This window comes from Schistocerca americana, chromosome 1 (genome assembly GCF_021461395.2).
Source record: "Schistocerca americana isolate TAMUIC-IGC-003095 chromosome 1, iqSchAmer2.1, whole genome shotgun sequence".
Taxonomy (NCBI): Eukaryota; Metazoa; Arthropoda; class Insecta; order Orthoptera; family Acrididae; genus Schistocerca; species Schistocerca americana.
This window is the reverse complement of record NC_060119.1, coordinates 919,871,725-919,892,184: the sequence shown is the minus strand read 5'-3', so window position 1 is coordinate 919,892,184 and position 20,460 is coordinate 919,871,725. Positions and strand designations below refer to the sequence as shown.

General features: G+C 45.4%; 1 pseudogene; it reads left to right on the top strand.

The window, feature by feature from the left end:
• Positions 1 to 2,429: 2,429 nt before the first annotated feature.
• LOC124554807 lies at positions 2,430 to 2,547 on the top strand (annotated as a pseudogene).
• Positions 2,548 to 20,460: the final 17,913 nt, after the last annotated feature.

Sequence of the window (20,460 nt, the reverse complement as noted above, 5' to 3'; positions counted from 1 at the left end):
GAGTGGCCGAGCGGTTCTAGGCGCTACAGTCCGGAACCGCGGGGCTGCTACGGTCGGAGGTTCGAATACTGCCTCGGGCATAAATGTGTGTGGTCTCTTTAGGTTAGTTAGGTTTAAGTAGATCTAAGTTTTAGGGGACTGATGACCTCAGATGTCCCATAGTGCTTAGAGCCATTTGAACCGTTTGAAACCAAATACATTCCTTGTAGAGGAGGCTCGTGCTGGTCATGTGAATACTCCGTAGGCCAAATATGTGAATTCAGTGCATTAATATAGTGACCAACGGGGGACTACATCTAGTCACACCAAAACCAACCATACAGTCAGGCGTTACAGATTATAAGTGGTCCAAATGGCTCTGAGCATTATGTGACTTAACATCTGAGTTCATCAGTCCCCTAGAACTACTTAAACGTAACTAACATAAGGACATCACACACATCCATGCCCGAGGCAGGATAAGACCCTGCTACCGTAGCAGTCGCGCGGTTCCGGACTGAAGCGCCTAGAACCGCTCGGCAACCGCGGTCGGCTACAGATTATATGAACCAATGTTTTCCGTTATCTTCATTTCATAACTCATGAACCGCATGTATTATTGAGGAAGCATCTATAAAACAACGGAGAGACGAGTTGGAATGTCGATAAACATTTCAGATAAAACCATTTTCGGTCTGCCATCTTTGGCTACGTATGCCCTATTACCGTTCTTCTGGAACTTTTCCTATAGTCGCTTCAAGATAGATTAGTTTGCTGTAGCTTCACGTGTTTCCTGTGAAGATATTCTAAGTCTCAGCATAACACTGCCATGCATGTGTAAGAGTGTCTACGTTACTGGAGTGTGCAACACAGTAAGTCCTCAATTAAACAATGATCAAACCCGTAACAAAGAGGAACACATGTCTTTATTTCTGGGATATCCACAACTGTCCTGCAACTTGTCCATGCTAAACAAATTCGCCACAGTCGTAAAACACCTTGTTGGCCGAAGTCTTGCAGACAGACGTCGCTATACACTGCCACAGTTTCCGGGTTTTAGCCCTGTCATAAGGTATATCTCAAATCTAGCAGTACTGTTGTGCAAGACTTCGGTCAATAAAGAATTTTACAACTTTCGTGGATTTGTTTACCAAGCGAAAAGGAACGTTCTTCCGTAATGATGCGTCACATTTTGAACACCGTGGCTAACAACACACGGTCCGTTTCTTCAGAACGTCTGCGTCTTTGGTGCTGCGACTCCGCTAGCGACTACTACGTCAACACCACAGAGGCACGCGATCAGGGCGGGGCCGCGGCTTGTTTGTACAGCGCGGCGGCGTAGCCCGACTGCAGCTCGGCCGCGCCAGCTGTTCCGCGGGGATGTCGGTATAAAACATACATGCAGTCCCGCGTGCTCGTCCTCTGCTGAATAATATACGCGGCGCGATTATTCCGCTGCGCCGCATGAATATAAAGTGCGGCTCTTTTAGCGTCGCGGTGCGCCGGGCGCTGGCTTTGTCTCTCTCAGCGTGGGCGGCTGCGACACGGCGACAGCCAGCCAAGCCGCCAGGCCAGCAGAACAGCGCAGCGCCGCCGCTACCGTGCAGCAGGCACTGCGTGTCCACACAGCCCACACGGCGTCTACGTCGCCGTGCTAACAAGTCGTTCCTCACTGTTTACTTGTGTCCCTGCCCGTAGAGCAGTAATCAAAATTTTCCACTGCCCTGCCAGCAGAAGGCGTGGCGATCACGCCCTGAAAAGGTTCCCCTCTGACCCCTCCTCGATTGTTCCACACACGTACCAGGTGGTTATAATTACATAGCAGCTACTACCGGAGGTCCATAATGGCGTGCAAATATCGTACGGCAGCGAAACTTGGTAGATATGCTAATGCGTTAATGGGGAACTGATTTACGCTGGAAAATAATTAGATCCGATTTTGGACACCAAGTGCAAATCTGGCGATGTGAGCGCAAAAAAAAACTTATAGAAAATACTATGCCCATATGTAATGGCTTAGGAGAAAGCTAATTTTATGATTAATAGCCATACACACTGTTATGTATGAGGCAGAACTATGGGCCTCATGGAAAATGGGTGACCCGGCTGACGGCGGGGTCAGGGATTTTCTCTGCCTCATGATGACTGGGTGTTGTGTGATGTCCTTAGGTTAGTTAGGTTTAAGTAGTTCTAAGTTCTAGGGGACTGATGACCATACATGTTAAGTCCCATAGTGCTCAGAGCCATTTGAACCATTTTGACCCGGCTGGGTCAAGCAGTTTAACTCTTAGTTTGATCACGAGGTGCGACCATGAATTGCACGCGTTGATCACGTAGGTTGACGTGAGGATCAATGAACTATACTTGACGGGATGTATCTGGAACATCTTAGGTGATTAGAAAGTTAGTAGACAGGAATACAATTAAATATTGAGCTTTAATTCAGCACCTGCAACGGCCTTGCTGCAGTGGATACACCGGTTCCCGTCGGATCACCGAAGTTAAGCGCTGTCGGGTGTGGCAGGCACTTGGATGGGTGACCATCCGGGCCGCCATGCGCTGTTGCCAATTTTCGGGGTGCACTCAGGCTCGTGATGCCAATTGAGTAACTACTCGACCGAATAGTAGCGGTTCCGGTCACAGAAAACCATCATATCGACTGGGAGAGCGGTTTGCTGACCACATGCCCCTCTTATCCGCATTCTCATCTGAGGATGACACGGCGGTCGGATGGTCCCGATGGGCCACTTGTGGCCTGCAGACGGAGTGCTTTTTTAATTCAGCATCAGCGGTGAACGTCGATCTAGACTTTGTACAATAATATTTACAAGTGCAGGTATAGACTGATCTGCGAATACTTCTTTACAATTCTGATTTCTTCACACATACAGATCAACTGTCAATGCATAAACTGTACGGGGTCCCTGGCTAGGTCGTAGCTACTGACTTAGCTTGTATGAATATGGTGTCTGTTCTTTCAGACATGTCCGAAAGAACAGACAGCATATCGGTACAAGTATATTGTTCTGGCAATACCGGCCATGACCTTCTTCTGTGCGGATGCACACATAATCCCCGAACTCTTACGGGACTTGGAAAGAATGTCTTCTACGAGTAATGAGTATGTTGGGGTGGGACGCTACGAATGTAGTGTGTGGACATACAAGGTGAGAATGTGGGTCTCGCGGGAGACGTGCGTGAGATAGTCCCTGCAGTCGCACTATCCTCCGTGCCCTCGGTGGCTGAGATGGATACAGCGTCTGCCATGTAAGCGGAAGATCCCGGGTTCGAGTCCCGCTCGGGGCAAACATTTTCACCTGTCCACGTTGATATATACCAACCCCCGTTAGCAGCTGAAGGTATTAATATCATTCTAATTCCTATTAAAGTCGGCTGTAGAGCCGGCCAGTGCGCTAGCTTGTCTCGTAAGATCAGCCGAGTGGCGATGCTCGGTCTGCTGACGTCGACAGGACGGATCGCGGCCGATTTGAAGCCTACAACCTAGCAAGTGTGGTGCCTTGAGGTGACACCACACACGCACACACAGTTTGTTCAACACGAGCACCGGAGACGTCTACGAGATACTACACTCCAGGAAATGGAAAAAAGAACACATTGACACCGGTGTGTCAGACCCACCATACTTGCTCCGGACACTGCGAGAGGGCTGTACAAGCAATGATCACACGCACGGCACAGCGGACACACCAGGAACCGCGGTGTTGGCCGTCGAATGGCGCTAGCTGCGCAGCATTTGTGCACCGCCGCCGTCAGTGTCAGCCAGTTTGCCGTGGCATACGGAGCTCCATCGCAGTCTTTAACACTGGTAGCATGCCGCGACAGCGTGGACGTGAACCGTATGTGCAGTTGACGGACTTTGAGCGAGGGCGTATAGTGGGCATGCGGGAGGCCGGGTGGACGTACCGCCGAATTGCACAACACGTGGGGCGTGAGGTCTCCACAGTACATCGATGTTGTCGCCAGTGGTCGGCGGAAGGTGCACGTGCCCGTCGACCTGGGACCGGACCGCAGCGACGCACGGATGCACGCCAAGACCATAGGATCCTACGCAGTGCCGTAGGGGACCGCACCGCTACTTCCCAGCAAATTAGGGACACTGTTGCTCCTGGGGTATCGGCGAGGACCATTCGCAACCGTCTCCATGAAGCTGGGCTACGGTCCCGCACACCGTTAGGCCGTCTTCCGCTCACGCCCCAACATCGTGCAGCCCGCCTCCAGTGGTGTCGCGACAGGCGTGAACGGAGGGACGAATGGAGACGTGTCGTCTTCAGCGATGAGAGTCGCTTCTGCCTTGGTGCCAATGATGGTCGTATGCGTGTTTGGCGCCGTGCAGGTGAGCGCCACAATCAGGACTGCATACGACCGAGGCACACAGGGCCAACACCCGGCATCATGGTGTGGGGAGCGATCTCCTACACTGGCCGTACACCACTGGTGATCGTCGAGGGGACACTGAATAGTGCACGGTACATCCAAACCGTCATCGAACCCATCGTTCTACCATTCCTAGACCGGCAAGGGAACTTGCTGTTCCAACAGGACAATGCACGTCCGCATGTATCCCGTGCCACCCAACGTGCCCTAGAAGGTGTAAGTCAACTACCCTGGCCAGCAAGATCTCCGGATCTGTCCCCCATTGAGCATGTTTGGGACTGGATGAAGCGTCGTCTCACGCGGTCTGCACGTCCAGCACGAACGCTGGTCCAGCTGAGGCGCCAGGTGGAAATGGCATGGCAAGCCGTTCCACAGGACTACATCCAGCATCTCTACGATCGTCTCCATGGGAGAATAGCAGCCTGCATTGCTGCGAAAGGTGGATATACACTGTACTAGTGCCGACATTGTGCATGCTCTGTTGCCTGTGTCTATGTGCCTGTGGTTCTGTCAGTGTGATCATGTGATGTATCTGACCCCAGGAATGTGTCAATAAAGTTTCCCCTTCCTGGGACAATGAATTCACGGTGTTCTTATTTCAATTTCCAGGAGTGTATATTCGTAAAACGAGATTATCAACAGTTGCTCTCAACAGTTCCGGTAGAATCTGAGCAATGTGCTTCTGCATACTAGTCTTCATATCAGGTAGAGATCGAACGTGTCTCTAGTAAACACGTTGTTTTCGGTATGCCCACAGCCAAAGGTACCATCGACTCAGTTCAGGTGACCTTGGAGGCCATGCATCTGGAAAGTCTCTTGAGATTACATGTTCGAGGAAGGTTGTATTAAGCAGATCATTCGCTTGGCGAGCGACATGAGGTGTTACCCCATCTTGATTAACTACAGTGGTTTCCACACAGTTCCGTTCTTCCGAAGCAGGCCTCACGTGCTGTACAAGTAGGCCGCGATCATGTGCAGACGTCACGGTAAACTTGACAGTCACTCCGGGTGCATTCTCTTCAAACGAAGAACGGGCCTAGAATAAAGTTGTAAATGCACCCACACCACACAGCCTCATACGATGAGTGCAGAGGCTGTTCATACACAACCCGCGGTTTAACAGTAAGCCACGTTCTGCAGTTTTGTGTATTCAGTGCACCCTGTTGTGTAAAATGTGCCTCGTCACTCTTTAGAATATAGTCCAGCCACATGTCATCAACTTGTATCCCTGCCAAATACATATGAGCAGATTCAGAACGTTGCTGTGGATCATTATGTTTCATTTGCTGCACCATCTGGATACTGCACGGGTACGGACGGTGCACATTTCACATAACAAAGGAAGAGCGTTGGCACTACGCTGGTCACATGCAGCATGTCAGACAGAAACGACGTCAGTAACATCCACCGAGATAGAACGCCTTCCTCTTCCAGTTGCCACTCCAAGCTTACCCGTGTTTTCATTATCATCTTCTTTAATCCATTTAATGCGACTGGGCGTCTACTCAGACGTTTTAGTTGGAGATACTCTCTCAGTGCAGAACTATAGTTTCTGCTGTTCACGAAAAACAGTTTCACTAAAAGCGCACGGTATCTCTTCGGTTGCCATGCTATTCACTTACGATATAGCTCGTCAAATGACAGCGTGGATGACATGTCGTCATACGAACAGCGTACAGCGCCAGATCTATCCCTGGTGGCCACAACTGGAACTAATTTGCTTTCCAGTGTAAATTCCGCTTTAACGCATTAGGACAGCGACAAAGTTTCGCTGTCATATGATAATTACAGCCCACACTGGACCTCCTTCAGTAGTTGCAATTTATTTATAACCACGGAGAATTAATCTTCCGGCAAAGTTATCAGGAGGGGGTTGTGGGTAGTCAAAATTTGATAGAGGAAGCAAGTGCGACTGTGCCTTGCCATAACGGGCTGGGGTGTTGTCGCGGAGGAAGAAAAATCCTTCAGGCAGTTTTCTGGGGTGCCTCGTCTTGATGTAGCCCCGTAACCTCGTCAGATAGTATGCTCATGTAACGGTTTGCTCCTTACGAACTCAATCTTTTAGCATCACACCATGATGATCCCTCAAAACATCGGAATCGCCTTGCCGAACAACGTTTCACACTTCACCTTATTAGGCCGGTTTCGTTGTAAGTAGGCTGTACAGGTTTCTTTATTCGTAACGCCACGTAGCGCTCTGTATGAAAATCACTGGCTGTGCTGTGTGCAGTTTGTGGCTGGTTTGCATTGTTGTTGGCTATTGTAGTGTTGGCTGTTAACAGCGCGTAGTGTTGCGCAGTTGGAGGTGAGCCGCCAGCAGTGGTGGATGTGGGCAGAGAAATGGCGGAGTTTTGAGAGCGGATGATCTGGACGTGTGTCCATCAGAGACTTTTTTATTTTTGGTCACGCAGACCTGAATTGCGGTCCGTTATCTGAAATGACTTTATTAACGCGTCAAACTTCACGTAAGAAATTTTTAACAAAGGCGTTGGATACAGACCGTCCAGTGGCTTTACGTAACGGTGTGAAAGAAACAAATTTTGAAGTAAGTTCGACAGCAACTAGAACGTACGAAAATCCATTAGATGTTCTGACAAGGGGTCCCAAGAGACAAAGTTTACAAATAGACAAGACTCTTCGAATTCTCTTTTCCATATTGTTAAAATAACAAGTCGTCCGAAGAATGTGATAACATTTTCGTGGACCAAAATGTGCGTAGCTGAAATGAATGTACCAAATGAGCTTATTAACAAAATCGTCAGGAATGCAAAGTACCCATAGCTTGTCATCGACAGTGCAGCGTTTGAAGAGTATGTTGTTTCTAACGAGATAATAATGCCGAATTTGTGTGTGTGTCTTTTCATGCCATTTGCTTTTGATGTCTTTCGAAATCGGATCTTTATCTTGTTCATGACCAATGTCCTTTAAAGATGTGGTGATGAAGTTTTCAAAGGCGACTTTCTGAATGTAAAGTATACTGAAATTATTCTCGAGGTTGCCTTCTGTGTTACTTTTCTCAAGCCCAGCCGGTGCGCGTGACAGTGCGTCCCCAACAATGTTCTCCTTGCCGGGAATGTAGACTATTTTGAAGTGGAATTCTTGCAGAAACAATGCCTAACGTTTTAACCTGTCATGATTTAATTTTGAAGGCATAAGAAATTGTAATGCACGATGATCACTGTATACTTTTACGTGCCTACCATTTGTTAAATGCTCAAACGATAGCTAGAGCTTCTAATTCAGTAACGGAATAATTTTTTCAGATTTTGTTAGCACTCGGCTAGCAAAAGCAATGGTTTTCTGAACAGTAGTGTCATTTGCTATGGCTTCTTGAAATAAATGGGCACCAAGACCAACTTTAGAAGAATCCGTGCTAAGACAGAACTCCTGTGACAGATCGGGATGAGCTAGTATTGGCGTGTTAAGTAGCGCTTCTTTCAAAGAATTGAATTCCAACTGTGCTTGTTCGTCCCAGTTCCAAATAGTATTTTTCCAGTGAGAGAACAAAGTTTTGGTGTGTAAGTAGGCTGTATAGGTTTTTTTATTGGTAACGCCACGTAGCGCTCTGTATGAAAATCACAGTCTGTGCTGTGTGCAGTCTGTAGCTGGTTTGCATTGTTGTTGGCTATTGTAGTGTTGGGCAGTTGGCTGTTAACAGCGCGTGGCGTTTCGCAGTTGGAGGTGAGCCGCCAGCAGTGGTGGATCTGGGGAGAGAAATGGCGGAGTTTTGAGAGCGAATGATCTGGACGTGTGTCCATCAGAGAATTTTTTTTTTTTTTATCCACCACTGCTGGCGGCTCACCTCCAACTGCGCATCGCTACGCGCTGTTAACAGCCAACTGCCCAACGCTACAATAGCCAACAATAATGCAAACCAGCCACAGACTGCACACAGCACAGACAGTGATTTTCATACAGAGCGTTACGTGGCGTTACCAATAAAAAAAACCTATACAGCTTACTTATATCGTATCTAGTGAATGCTTTGCTTCACTGTCTAGAGGTTATATACGCACGAATGGCATACGTTCACTGTGATTTGGCAGCTAAAGAAGTCGTTTTAATTTGCTTCATTAAAATGCAACATTCTGCTGCCTGAGTACGGCAGTCTATTTGAATGGATGTGAGCAGACACGGAACCCAGCGTGCGAGACTTTTCTGATTTTCAAAATGTCGTGCAATATATGCAGAACAGATCCACTACTAATTTTCACCGTTTACAGTAGCCCCTCGGTTGTTATATGTCAGCCTTAGAGCACCGGGGACTCCAGTTGTCTTCGATTTCCGGGTCTTTCCAGTGAGACAGTCTGCTCCTTCGTTGTCGTCATTCACACTTGTTTGATCACACTAGAAGTGTCTGCTCCACCTAACCTATATGTCTGATGATGGTGTATTGTTGCTGTACGGTTCAACAAGCTCAGCAAGAATTATTGCAGCGATGTTCCCCCTTCAAACGCAAAAGCGAATCGCCACATGATACTTCACTTTGTCAGTGTTATAGTTTCAGTTTGTTTCGTTCCCGTAGCGGCGTGTTACGATAGTGGCGCGGGGATTTCAGTGTGTAACAGTACCGTGCGCATATACCAGCAACCGAATAAAATATTAATCAGGTAATCTTATTTTTTCGAGGTGACGATAAAACTTTGACATTAACGCTCCCACACGCTACTTACGTTGCATGGGGTACGTCAATGGTGGAGGGTCACATGAGCGCCTGGTATCAGTTCTACACCATCCACAGCGATCCAGAGCGACCACAGTGCTCTTTTGAGGGGTTACTTATATTTAGCCCGCCGATCTTATTTAGACAAGAGTTCGTAGTTCCAGAGAGTTCATTAACGAGAAGGGCAAGTGCTGGTGTCCGCGAGCGACTTACAAGGTAGCTAAATATTGCTGACCTTTCACGATACACATAGAAACTTTCGTGCTGTCATATTCATCGATATCTTGAGCAACCAGCGGTTTCCTACAAGAGCAGTCTTGGAAACGAACAGCTATCTAGTGCAGGACTTCCTAAGACATGTCAGTCGATCAAAAGATTTCGAGATATCTGTCTGTTTCCACAGGGGGCATAAAGGGAAGCCTAATCGATGTTCAACTTTCCGCAAAACTGAAAACACTCGTCCCCGTATCAGTATCTCTTTCTCCCTCAGACTACCATGGACTACTTGCAGATAAGGCAAAATCAAAAGAAGAATGGTCATTGTTAAGAAATAAAGACAGTCATGTGATAGCAACTGGATACTGGGCTATCTAGTATCCGACAGCTTCATACGTCATGGTCAGTTAATTCTTGTCTGAAATAAAAAAAATATATAGTCATCATTAATAGATTAAAAGCAGACCACATGTTAAAGGTCCCAATAAAGCTAGGCTTACTTATTGACAGGAGTTATCCACGATCCTTATTTGCAGAAAATAGCTATGTAGTATTGCAAACACATATTAGATCCAAAGCGCCAGTTATTTCTTTATTTTTGGCTTATCTGAAGGTGGAGATAAGTGCTAACGACAGACGGAGAATAAGTGTGTTTTCCACACCCTTTCCTAATTACCGTCTCTGTGCGTTTGAAGAGGATACTGCATATAAAATATAACAAAAAAGTAATATCACTACCTTGAGGATGTAAAATTGTTGACTGCCTCTCACTTCGTTTATTCCTTGAACAATGAAGCCTGTAAGTGTATCTTTGTGTTCATTAGACTTCCCAAAACAGCTCTTTAATGAAAGATTGAGTTATTACTTATTACCTGCTAATAAGCGAGATCAGGTCCTGAAAATCACGCGATGTTGACGGCTGCAGCATCATCCTCTGCCACGTGGATGCCGTATGGAGGGACTTGGGACCAGCCTACAGCTATTCTGACAGTCGTCCACTCCCTACAACGTGGAGCCGCTACCTCTCATTCCTCAATAGCTCCTCAGCTTGCATCACGAGGCTGACAGCATTCCGTTTCAGTCCTCTCACCAAGGAAAAATCATGGACTGTACTTGAAATGAGACCCAGGTCCTCCGTATGAGAGTCAAGTGGGTTGACGCATCGGAAGTGAATTGTTTGTTACATGCTTGGTTCTTTAGTTTGAACAGTTTATGATAAAATCTTAACTTCTAATATAAAGTTTAAGGTCTATATATCATGAGATTCTCTGTATTCTACACAATTACATCCACACTAGTAGGTAATAGGGAATACCCTTGGAGTAAGCTGGGCTCGATAGGTGAATAGTCTGGCCAACTGGGACCCTCGGTCAGCACATATTGTATGTATGCTTTGCCCACGAGGTCTCCGCTTGATTCCCCATGAACATTGGTCGATGGTGTATTACTATCGCCGTGTAGCTAATGGTGCTCCTCTATGAAGGGTACGACTGGTTAACAATGCGATTTTTCTGGGCTACTTTCCGATGCGGTGCGTGGAACTGGTACTGAGTACTGGGTGTCCCTGGGCTCGAGTACCGACAAGCGTGTATAATTCTTACATATTGGGTCACTGAAGACACAGTGTTGATTACAAGTTTCCAACTAACGTGACAGCGCACTTTTCAAAAGTATCTAGAAGATATATGTGTACATGTAACGAAGTGCTGGTGCAGTTAAGCTCGAAAGAGGTTGGAAACAATCAGTAGTTTGTAAAATCTGAAAATCATGATAACCTCCTACGGAGGCAGTTTTTCCTTTATGATACTTAGTTAATAGTACTTGAACTGTTTTTCTTACTGTGGTGAACATTCACACGTACTCGGTTTGCCACATTTTTCTGACACACAATGCCTTTCTATCAGTTCAGTTTTGGGCGATACCGGTTACGTCACATACCTGTCAAAATATAGAAACTGTGTTCTGTGTATTTTTGTGTTTACTGTGCGTTTCTTGCTTCTCTGAGACGACAATGTCGAATTAACCTTCATTTACATAATAATGTGTGGGAAACCAGCTGTAAATATAACTGGAGCAATAAGGAAGGGTGCTTGGTTATGACCAAATTATTGGAGCACAAGGTCGGATTGGACAAAAATGAGGCAAATAAGTTGGCTGTGTTCTTTTGAAAGGAACTACATGCTCATTCAGCTTAACTGATGAAGGGAAATTACACGGACCACCTCCAGTGATTTGTGCACTAGGTCATGCATCGTTAACGTAGAGGTTAATTATATCTTGAGATTGTTCAACCGGCTGTCTTGCAAGCTAACACGTAATACGTCGCCCTCTGCAAGCAAGTCTACTGATATGATCGTTCAGGTTTTCTCACCGTGGTTGCTTTCGGATATAAAGCCAAAAAGATGCTTGCACTTTCTGGACAATATTTCGACGATTGACCCAGACATCTTCTTAAGGGGACGCGAGTTCTCCTGTTATGTGAACTCTCTGTATAGACGTATAGCCGGAAGCACACCATGAAGCCTACTGATTCATGGCACACATCGCACATATTATTGTATTTGTATCTTATTGCCGGCCGCGGTGGCCGTGCGGTTCAAGGCGCTGCAGTCCGGAACCGCGGGACTGCTACGGTCGCAGGTTCGAATCCTGCCTCGAGCATGGATGTGTGTGATGTCCTTAGGTTAGTTAGGTTTAAGTAGTTCTAAGTTCTAGGGGACTGATGACCCAAGATGTTAAGTCCCATAGTGCTCAGAGCCATTTGAACCATATTTGTATCTTATTTCGATGAAGCACTGCTATTATATCAGTTTACGTAGCTCTCTTCGTACAAGAGTGGTCGGAAAATTAGTGGTTGTTAACCAGTACTCACAATGTTTCGAAGATTACTTACTTTTTCTAATACTAATCTACAGAGCCAGAACTTTTTAAAATACACCACCATTTTTAGTAGCAAAGGGTATATGTGTCAGGAAAACTGAAGTTTATTTAACCATTATTGATCAATATACCATAAAAATGAGAGTTAACGTCTCAGTAACAAAGCATACCACAACACTATTATGAGCTTAGACAAATATTTTGTGGAAGTCAAAAAATTAAACAAACATTGCGTACCGTATATAAAGAATATTTTAGTTGCTGACGTGCATATAGGACTACATGTATGAGCCTATATACTGTCTAAATGACATACTTTCCAGACGTGCACACGTGTACTTGAAAACAGCTTAAAGCCGAAATTGATCAACAGCGCCTAAATAACAGCATGTTTCGTTAAGATACACAGCCTCGGCAAAAGAAAATGATAATGTTTTCTTGTAGTTATGTAAAAATATTTTAGTAAGTTTCAGTAACATCGTATTATCTATCGAACAACTCACCGATGTTTACAATTTCATCCTTCCCCCCCCCCCCCCCCTCCCCGCCCCCACCTCAACACATTGACACACACACACACACACACACACACACACACACACACACACACAAACATGCTGGACTTTTAGTCTCCCTTTCTCAGTAGAGTAAGAGAACAACTCCTCTCCTCGCCTCTGAGCTTTAAATGGAACAATTTGTGCAATTGCAAGTTATATTCAGTTGAAGCCACCAGTGGTCCCAGCTAATGTTTTCTGGACGTTTACCTTAGTAGCAAACCCTCGCAAACAGTCATAGTTTGGTACCCTCTTGTCCTAGTCGTAGCTTTGTGGGTTCTGGTCGACAAGAGTTCTGCACAGAGGCTGAGTAGGGAGCGAAGCAATGCAAAGCAAAATAAACTGAAAGCAGCTCTATAAGCGAAAACTTTCTGTCTTATGAGAAATTCCACAGTAACTTATTATTAAATGTATTTTGTAGTAGTCTAAACTGTTTCAAGATTTTCATTTACAATGACTGGTTTTAGCTCATGTGAATCAACCGCAGAAATGTATTTTTCATTCGTTAGTGACATACGTACCACACTCCAAGTGTTGACAGTAGCCTTGCGAGCTGTATGATCAACGTCCATTCTACCATACTATTTTTTTATCCTGTGACGTATCATGTAAGATTTTAGTATTACTAGTAACGAGTTACTCTTGTAAGCGATAATATCAGGTATATTCACATTCATTTGATTTTAAATTTTGTATACCAGTAATGCTGCATTTCATACAGTAAATGTTGGTTATTTGTTTATTGCAATCTTCTCAGTTCAGTTACCAGAAAATAACTGTTACCATTTATTAAAAATGTTCTGTAACGACGCATTCAACAAACCTGTATGTTTTTTTTTACACTAAAGTGTCAAAGAAACTGGTATAGGCGTGCGTAATCAAATAAAGAGATATGTAAACAGCCAAAATACGTCGCTGCGGTCGGCAACGCCTGTATAAGAGAACAACGGTCCGACGCAGTTGTTAGATCGGTATCTGCTGCTACAATGGCATGTTATAAAGATTTCAGTAAGTTTGAACGTGGTGTTATAGTCGGCGCACGAGCGATGGGACACAGCATCTCCGAGGTAGCGATGAAGTGGTGATTTTTCAGTACAACCATTTCACGAGTGTACCGTGTATATCAGGAATCCGGTGAAGCCGGCCGGGGTGGTCGAGCGGTTCTAGGCGCTACAGTCTGGAACCGCGTGACCGCTACGGTCGCAGGTTCGAATCCTGCCTCGGGCATGGATGTGTGTGATGTCCTTAGGTTAGTTAGGTTTAAGTAGTTCTAAGTTCTAGGGGACTGATGACCTCAGCAGTTAAGTCCCATAGTGCTCAGAGCCATTTGAACCATTTCGAATCCGGTGAAACATCAAGTCTCCGACATCTCTGCGGCAGGAAAAAGATCATGCGAGAACGGGACTAACGAATCGTTTAACATTACAGAAGTGCAACCCTTCCGCAATTTGCTGCAGATTTCAGCGCTGGGCCATCAACACGTGTCAGCGTGCGAACAATTCAAAGAAAAATCATCGATATGGGCTTTCGGAGCCGAAGGCTCACTGGTGTACCCTTGATGACTGCACGACATAAAGCTTTACGCTTCGTCTGGGCCCGTCAAAATCGACGCTGGACTGTTGATGACTGGAAACATGTTGTCTGGTCGGACGAGTCTCGTTTCAAGTTGTATCGAGCGGATGGACGTGTACGGGTATGGAGACAGCCTCATGAATCCATGGTCCCCCATGTCAACAGTGGACTGTTCAAACTGGTGGAAGCTCTGTAATGTCGTGGGGCAAACGTATTTAGAGCGCTATGGGACCCCTGATGAGTCTAGATACTACAGGTGAGACGTACATAAGCATTCTGTCTGATCACCTGCATCCATTCATGTCCATTGTGCATCCCGACGGGCTTCGACAATTCCAGCAGGACAATGCGACACCACACATGTCGAGAATTGCTGCAGAATGGCTCCAGAAACACTCTTCTGAGTTTAAACACTTCCGCTGGCCACCACACTCCCCAGATATGAACATTATTAAGCATGTATGGGATGCCTTGCAACGTGCTGTACAGAAGAGACCTCCATCACCTCGTACTTTTACAGATTTATGGACAGCAGTGCAGAATTCATGGTGTCAGTTCCCCCCAGTACTACTTCAGACATTAGTCGAGTCCATGCTACGTCGTGTTGCGGCACTTCTGCGTACTCTTGGGGGCCCTACACAGTATTAGGCAGGTGTACCCGTCTATTTGGCTCTGCTGTGTATAAACCCTTCGATACTTTGGAAGTATGGTAAAGTCGCTCTTAAAGAAGATTGCGATTTCTCTCGAGAAGTCCAATTAAAGAATGCGTGGTAGGACGCAGATATCAGTTTCACCATAGTCTTTCATTCGTAAAATTTTGGAAATTTGTGGTAAGGTCTTATGGGACCAAACTGCTGAGGTCAGCGGTCCCTACGCTTACATACTACTTAATCTAACTAACTCATGCTAAGGACAAGACTCACACCCGTGCCCGAGGGAGCACTCGAAACTCCGACGTTCAGTCGTCCAGGAGCATAATAGGAATTTTTAAAAAGGATTAAATTTGTCGCAATTACAACCTCGTCTTAGTAGCCTTCATACGTCGTGAGGAAACCCTTGCTACACGACGTCACTAACCTTGGCCATTTTGGTATCTAATACAAGCACATGGTAGCACACCAACAGACTCTGAACGACACATATACACTACTGGCCATTAAAATTGCTACACCACGAAGATGACGTGCTACAGACGCGAAATTTAACCGACAGGAAGCAGACACTGCGATAGGCAAATGGTTAGCTTTTCGGAGCATTTACACAAGGCTGGCGCCGGTGGCTGACATGAGGAAAGTTTCCAACCGATTTCTCATACACAAACAGCAGTTGACCGGCGTTGCCTGGTGAAACGTTGTTGTGATGCCTCGTGTAAGGAGGAGAAATTCGGGCCATCACGTTTACGACTTTGATAAAGGTCGGATTGTAGCCTATCGCGATTGCGGTTTATCGTATCACGACATTGTTGCTCGCGTTGGTCGAGATCCAATGACTGTTAGCAGAATATGGAATCGGTGGATTCAGGAGAGTAATACGGAACGCCGTGCTGGATCCCAACGGCCTCGTATCACTAGCAGTCGAAATGACAGGCATCTTATCCGCATGGCTGTAACGGATCGTGCAGCCACGTCTCGATTCCTGAGTCAACATATGGGGACGTCTGCAAGACAACAACCATCTGTACGAACAGTTCGACGACGTTTGCAGCAGCATGGAGGGTACCTTGAGTACCTCTATCGGTTCTCCCTTCTATTCCAGTCTAGTATTGTTCGTGGGAAGAAGGATTGTCGGTATGCTTTTGTGTGGGCTCTAATCTCTCTGATTTTGTCTTCATGGTCTCTTCGCGAGATATACGTAGGAGGGAGCCATATACTGCTCGACTCTTCGGTGAAGGTATGTTCTCGAAACTTCAACAAAAGCCCGTACCGAGCTACTGAGCGTCTCTCCTGCAGAGTCTTCCACTGGAGTTTATCCATCGTCTCCGTAACGCTTTCGCGATTACTAAATGATCCTGTAACGAAGCGCGCTGCTCTCCGTTGGATCTTCTCTATCTCTTCTATCAACCCTATCTGGTACGGATCCCACACTGCTGAGCAGTATTCAAGAAGTGGGCGAACAAGCGTACTGTAGCCTACTTCCTTTGTTTTCGGATTGCATTTCCTTAGGATTCTTCCAATGAATCTCAGTCTGGCATTTGCTTTACCGACGATCAACTTTATATGATCATTCCATTTTAAATCACTCCTAATGCGTACTCCCAGATAATTGATGGAATTAACTGCTTCCAGTTGCTGACCTGCTATATTTTAGCTAAATGATTAGGGCTCTATCTTTCTATGTATTCGCAGCACATTACACTTGTCTACATTGAGATTCAATTGCCATTCCCTGCGCCATGCGTCAGTTCGATGCAGATTCTCCTGCATTTCAGTACAATGTTACAACCTCTCGATATACCACAGCATCATCCGCAAAAAGCCTCAGTGAACTTCCGATGTCATGCACAAGGTCACTTATGTATATTGTAATACGCCACTCACTACTCTTGATGAACTGTGGTATCGTGTTGAAGCTGCATTGGTAGCTGTACCTGTACACACCATCCATGCTCTGTTTGACTCAATGCCCAGGCGTATCAAGGCCATTATTACGGCCAGAGGTGGTTGTTCTGGGTACTGGTTTTTCAGGATCTATGCACCCAAATTGCGTGAAAATGTAATCACATGTCAGTTCTAGCATAATATATTTGTCCAATGAATATCCGTTTATCATCTGCATGTCTTCTTGGTGTAGCAATTTTAATGGCCTGTAGTGTAGCTCCCTACTATGTTCGATAGCCGACCGGCCCATACTTAGCCAGCCTTGGCAAGGCTGCGCTTTTGAAACACGGCGGGTCCCGTGGGCGAGGGTCAGCTGTCCCGCCTGGTGACATGTGACGTCGACGCTGAAGCGTGGGCGGTCTGCAGATGGGCAGGTCGTCGGTGGGCCGCGCCGCTATCGACAACGCCGAGCCTGGAGCACAGGTCGCGCCCATTGATTGCCGATGGCCAGTGGCTGCCGGCGCGACCACGTCAACCCGTCTGGCAGTCGCACTCGGCAAAGGGAAACGAGTGGTTGGCATTTAGACTCCTGTTACTGGTATCGACTGAGCCAGATCATTACTGGTGGTACAAGACGCTTCTGCTAGACATGTTTGCCCAATTTAAAAAGTACAAATATCTAATTACTCATGTGTTTTTGAGTACTTTAACAAACTCACAAAATCTTTTTGTCATTGATGTACCTCAACTGCCAAGAACTGATATATTGTTTTGTGAATTTCATAAGTAATTTTAGCAAATGAATTGTGAGTACAAGTTCCGTTCTACTAAAGCTACTTAATACTTCTAAGTCCCAGAGGTTGAAAATGCAGCTACAGTCATAAGGTTCTTTTACTTAGAACACAACCGGTTTTTGGGTCTTGTAGTCGTCGGTAGTACACTGCGTCTTGTACTCGTCCACTGCGGCGCTCGGGGTCACAGCGCAAGCTACGACACCTGAAAATGGGTGTATAAGAGCCCGAAACCGGTCGTGTTGTACATAAAAGAACCTTAAACTGTAGCGGCATTTTGAACCTCTGTTATAACGCTCAGTTGCGGATATGCCTCCGACAAGATTGATTGTTATTTCTGTCTCAATCACTTACTTTGATGTGTGAAGCACTGGGCGTAATTTATTTTAGACTCGTCTTTACAATGTGTTTAACTGGGCGGGAAATTTTCACATCCCTACGTTTATTAGGTTGGCTCATAACTCCGTAGCATTTTTCCATCAGTTTAATACACACAACAGATACACACAACAGAGACTTTAGTCATGAACAGCATATTCCGCTTCACTATTGATAACATTCTGGGGTGACTTTCCGATTCCGCAACGGCAGAAATCACATGGATTTTAGCCGAAGAACTCGTCGAGCCGTGTTCGCAGCGCATTTTCATCCGGAAAGGAAGTTCCTTGAAGGCTGTTCGATAGTCAGCGGAAAACGTGAAAATTTGAGGGCGCAAGATCAGGTGATTAAGCTGGATGCGCACTGATTTCCCAACCAAACTCATGTGGAGTGTTCTTTGTCAGTAACAGAATACAGGCACACGTTATCGTGGAGTAACATCTCGCAGTCTTCCAGGTCGTTGTTCTTGGATTGCCTCTGGAAGACGTCTACATCGGGGCAGCGATTCGTAGCACACCACACCGTCGCTATTCATTCAGATGCGTAACATTATCTTCTGTGGATGCGCTCAGTCTTTGTACGGGGAGTTGCTGCTTTGTTTGGGCTCAACCGCTCCTTTCTTTGCCTTATGTTAGGATGAAGACACCATCACTCGCTACCAGTAACGATACTGGACAGGATTGGTCGTTGTTGTTCAGGAGCCAGTTAATAACGAGTAAACAGAGATGCGCATATGGCCAACCTCTGATCTTTTTGGTCTTGGCTTAGAGCACAGGGTTCCCATAAACCCCATTGCAAGCAAATGTCGCACGATGGTGGAATGATCACAGTTCATCATACCTGCCAGTCCACGAATACCCTGACGGGGATCATTGTGGATAAATGCGTTATACGATATTTATCAAACCTCGAAGGTCTTCCTGAACGCTGAGAGTCACTAACGCGAAAACGATCTTCCTTAAAACGACAAAAGCATTTTCTAGCCGTATGATGTCCAAAGGCAATATCTCCATACACGGAGAAAATTTTTCAGGCTGCCTCCGCTGCTGTCACCTCTCTGCTGAACTCAAACAAAAGAATATGTCGAAAATGTTACGATTTCTCCACTCAGCACTCCATTTCTAGCGTCCATAGCTCCACTCATCGTCTCCAAATAACAAAATGACAATATGTAAGCTCAGATAGCAACATTTTACTGCAAATAAAAAATGACAATCGATAAATAAATTCCCAGTAACCGAGAAACAAACGTGCAAAAGGAAAACGCTATGAACTTATGCACCAATCTGATAATCAAACTATAGCGAAAATTCAAATTCTGTGTCAATCCACCAGAGATTTTCAGGTTCAGCGTATATTAGCGGTTAGCACTGATATCACTTGATGTCACTGGATCTTCATTAATTTCCTAATTTGCTCCTCTGTACCCAAGGACCTCTGTCAGACATGAGCCAAATTTTATTTCGTAAATGTTGACATTTGGAATCAGTTAAGTCTACTATTTTACTCATGGCTGTAATTTTCACATCTGTACTACATAATTCAGAATAAAACTGTGGGAAGAAGAAAACATCTGAGTAAACGTAGTGGGAAGCTATTATAGAAGATACAGCACTTACAATGATGCATTCAGTCACCACATGACCATACATAAGTGCTTTGTGAGACCACGTGATAAACCTGGAGCTTGTCTGTCGTCTCATACCTATTTTAGTTGGTGCAGTTCAAAATAACTGCTTACATCTGAAACATTGACAGCTAACCAAGTAAGCGAGAAGTATGCGGAACAACAGTCACGAAATGGAGATATGGAATAAAAATTATAGTTCTTAGTTATATTGTCTCTTACAGACCAGATATACACATTTTAAATTAGTAATATTTTTCGTCCTTCAGAATGAATATACGCTGTTGTTTGAGGACGGTATGGTAACCGCCACACTTCTTGGAAGCTACAACCACGCTTAGAACTGGGGATTCAGTTTCCTGACTTAAATGGGTAAGTGCCAGAATCACGACCGGAATCATTAAGCACCCCTTGCCCTCCCTGATGTATGAACCACAAGCCTAGCCACGAACGTGTATCATACTCAGTGTAAGCCCTGAAATCAAACATGTAGTTGCTCTCTGGTTGCGGGAACTACATACACTGTAGACATCGCTGAACAACCAACAAGTGAAATGAAGCTATCAGGAAGAATAACGGGAAACCGCAGCTCTAAAATTAATTCACGGTATATGTTTTTTAGTAATTCTTGATTCTCTCAATTATTACGAAGAATAAAGGATAGAAGCAGTTTTACTGCATTATCTCATTTTCAAACGCAGAATTAATTAACTAGGCCGACAATATCTTTATGATTGTAGGTCAACTGACACTGTACAACCAAAATATTTTTATGTCATAAAAATACCTGTGTGACGTAACTGCGAATCGTTTGTGCACATTATGAAGTAACAGGAATATAAATAACAACAAGCACGCAAGTGTTCCG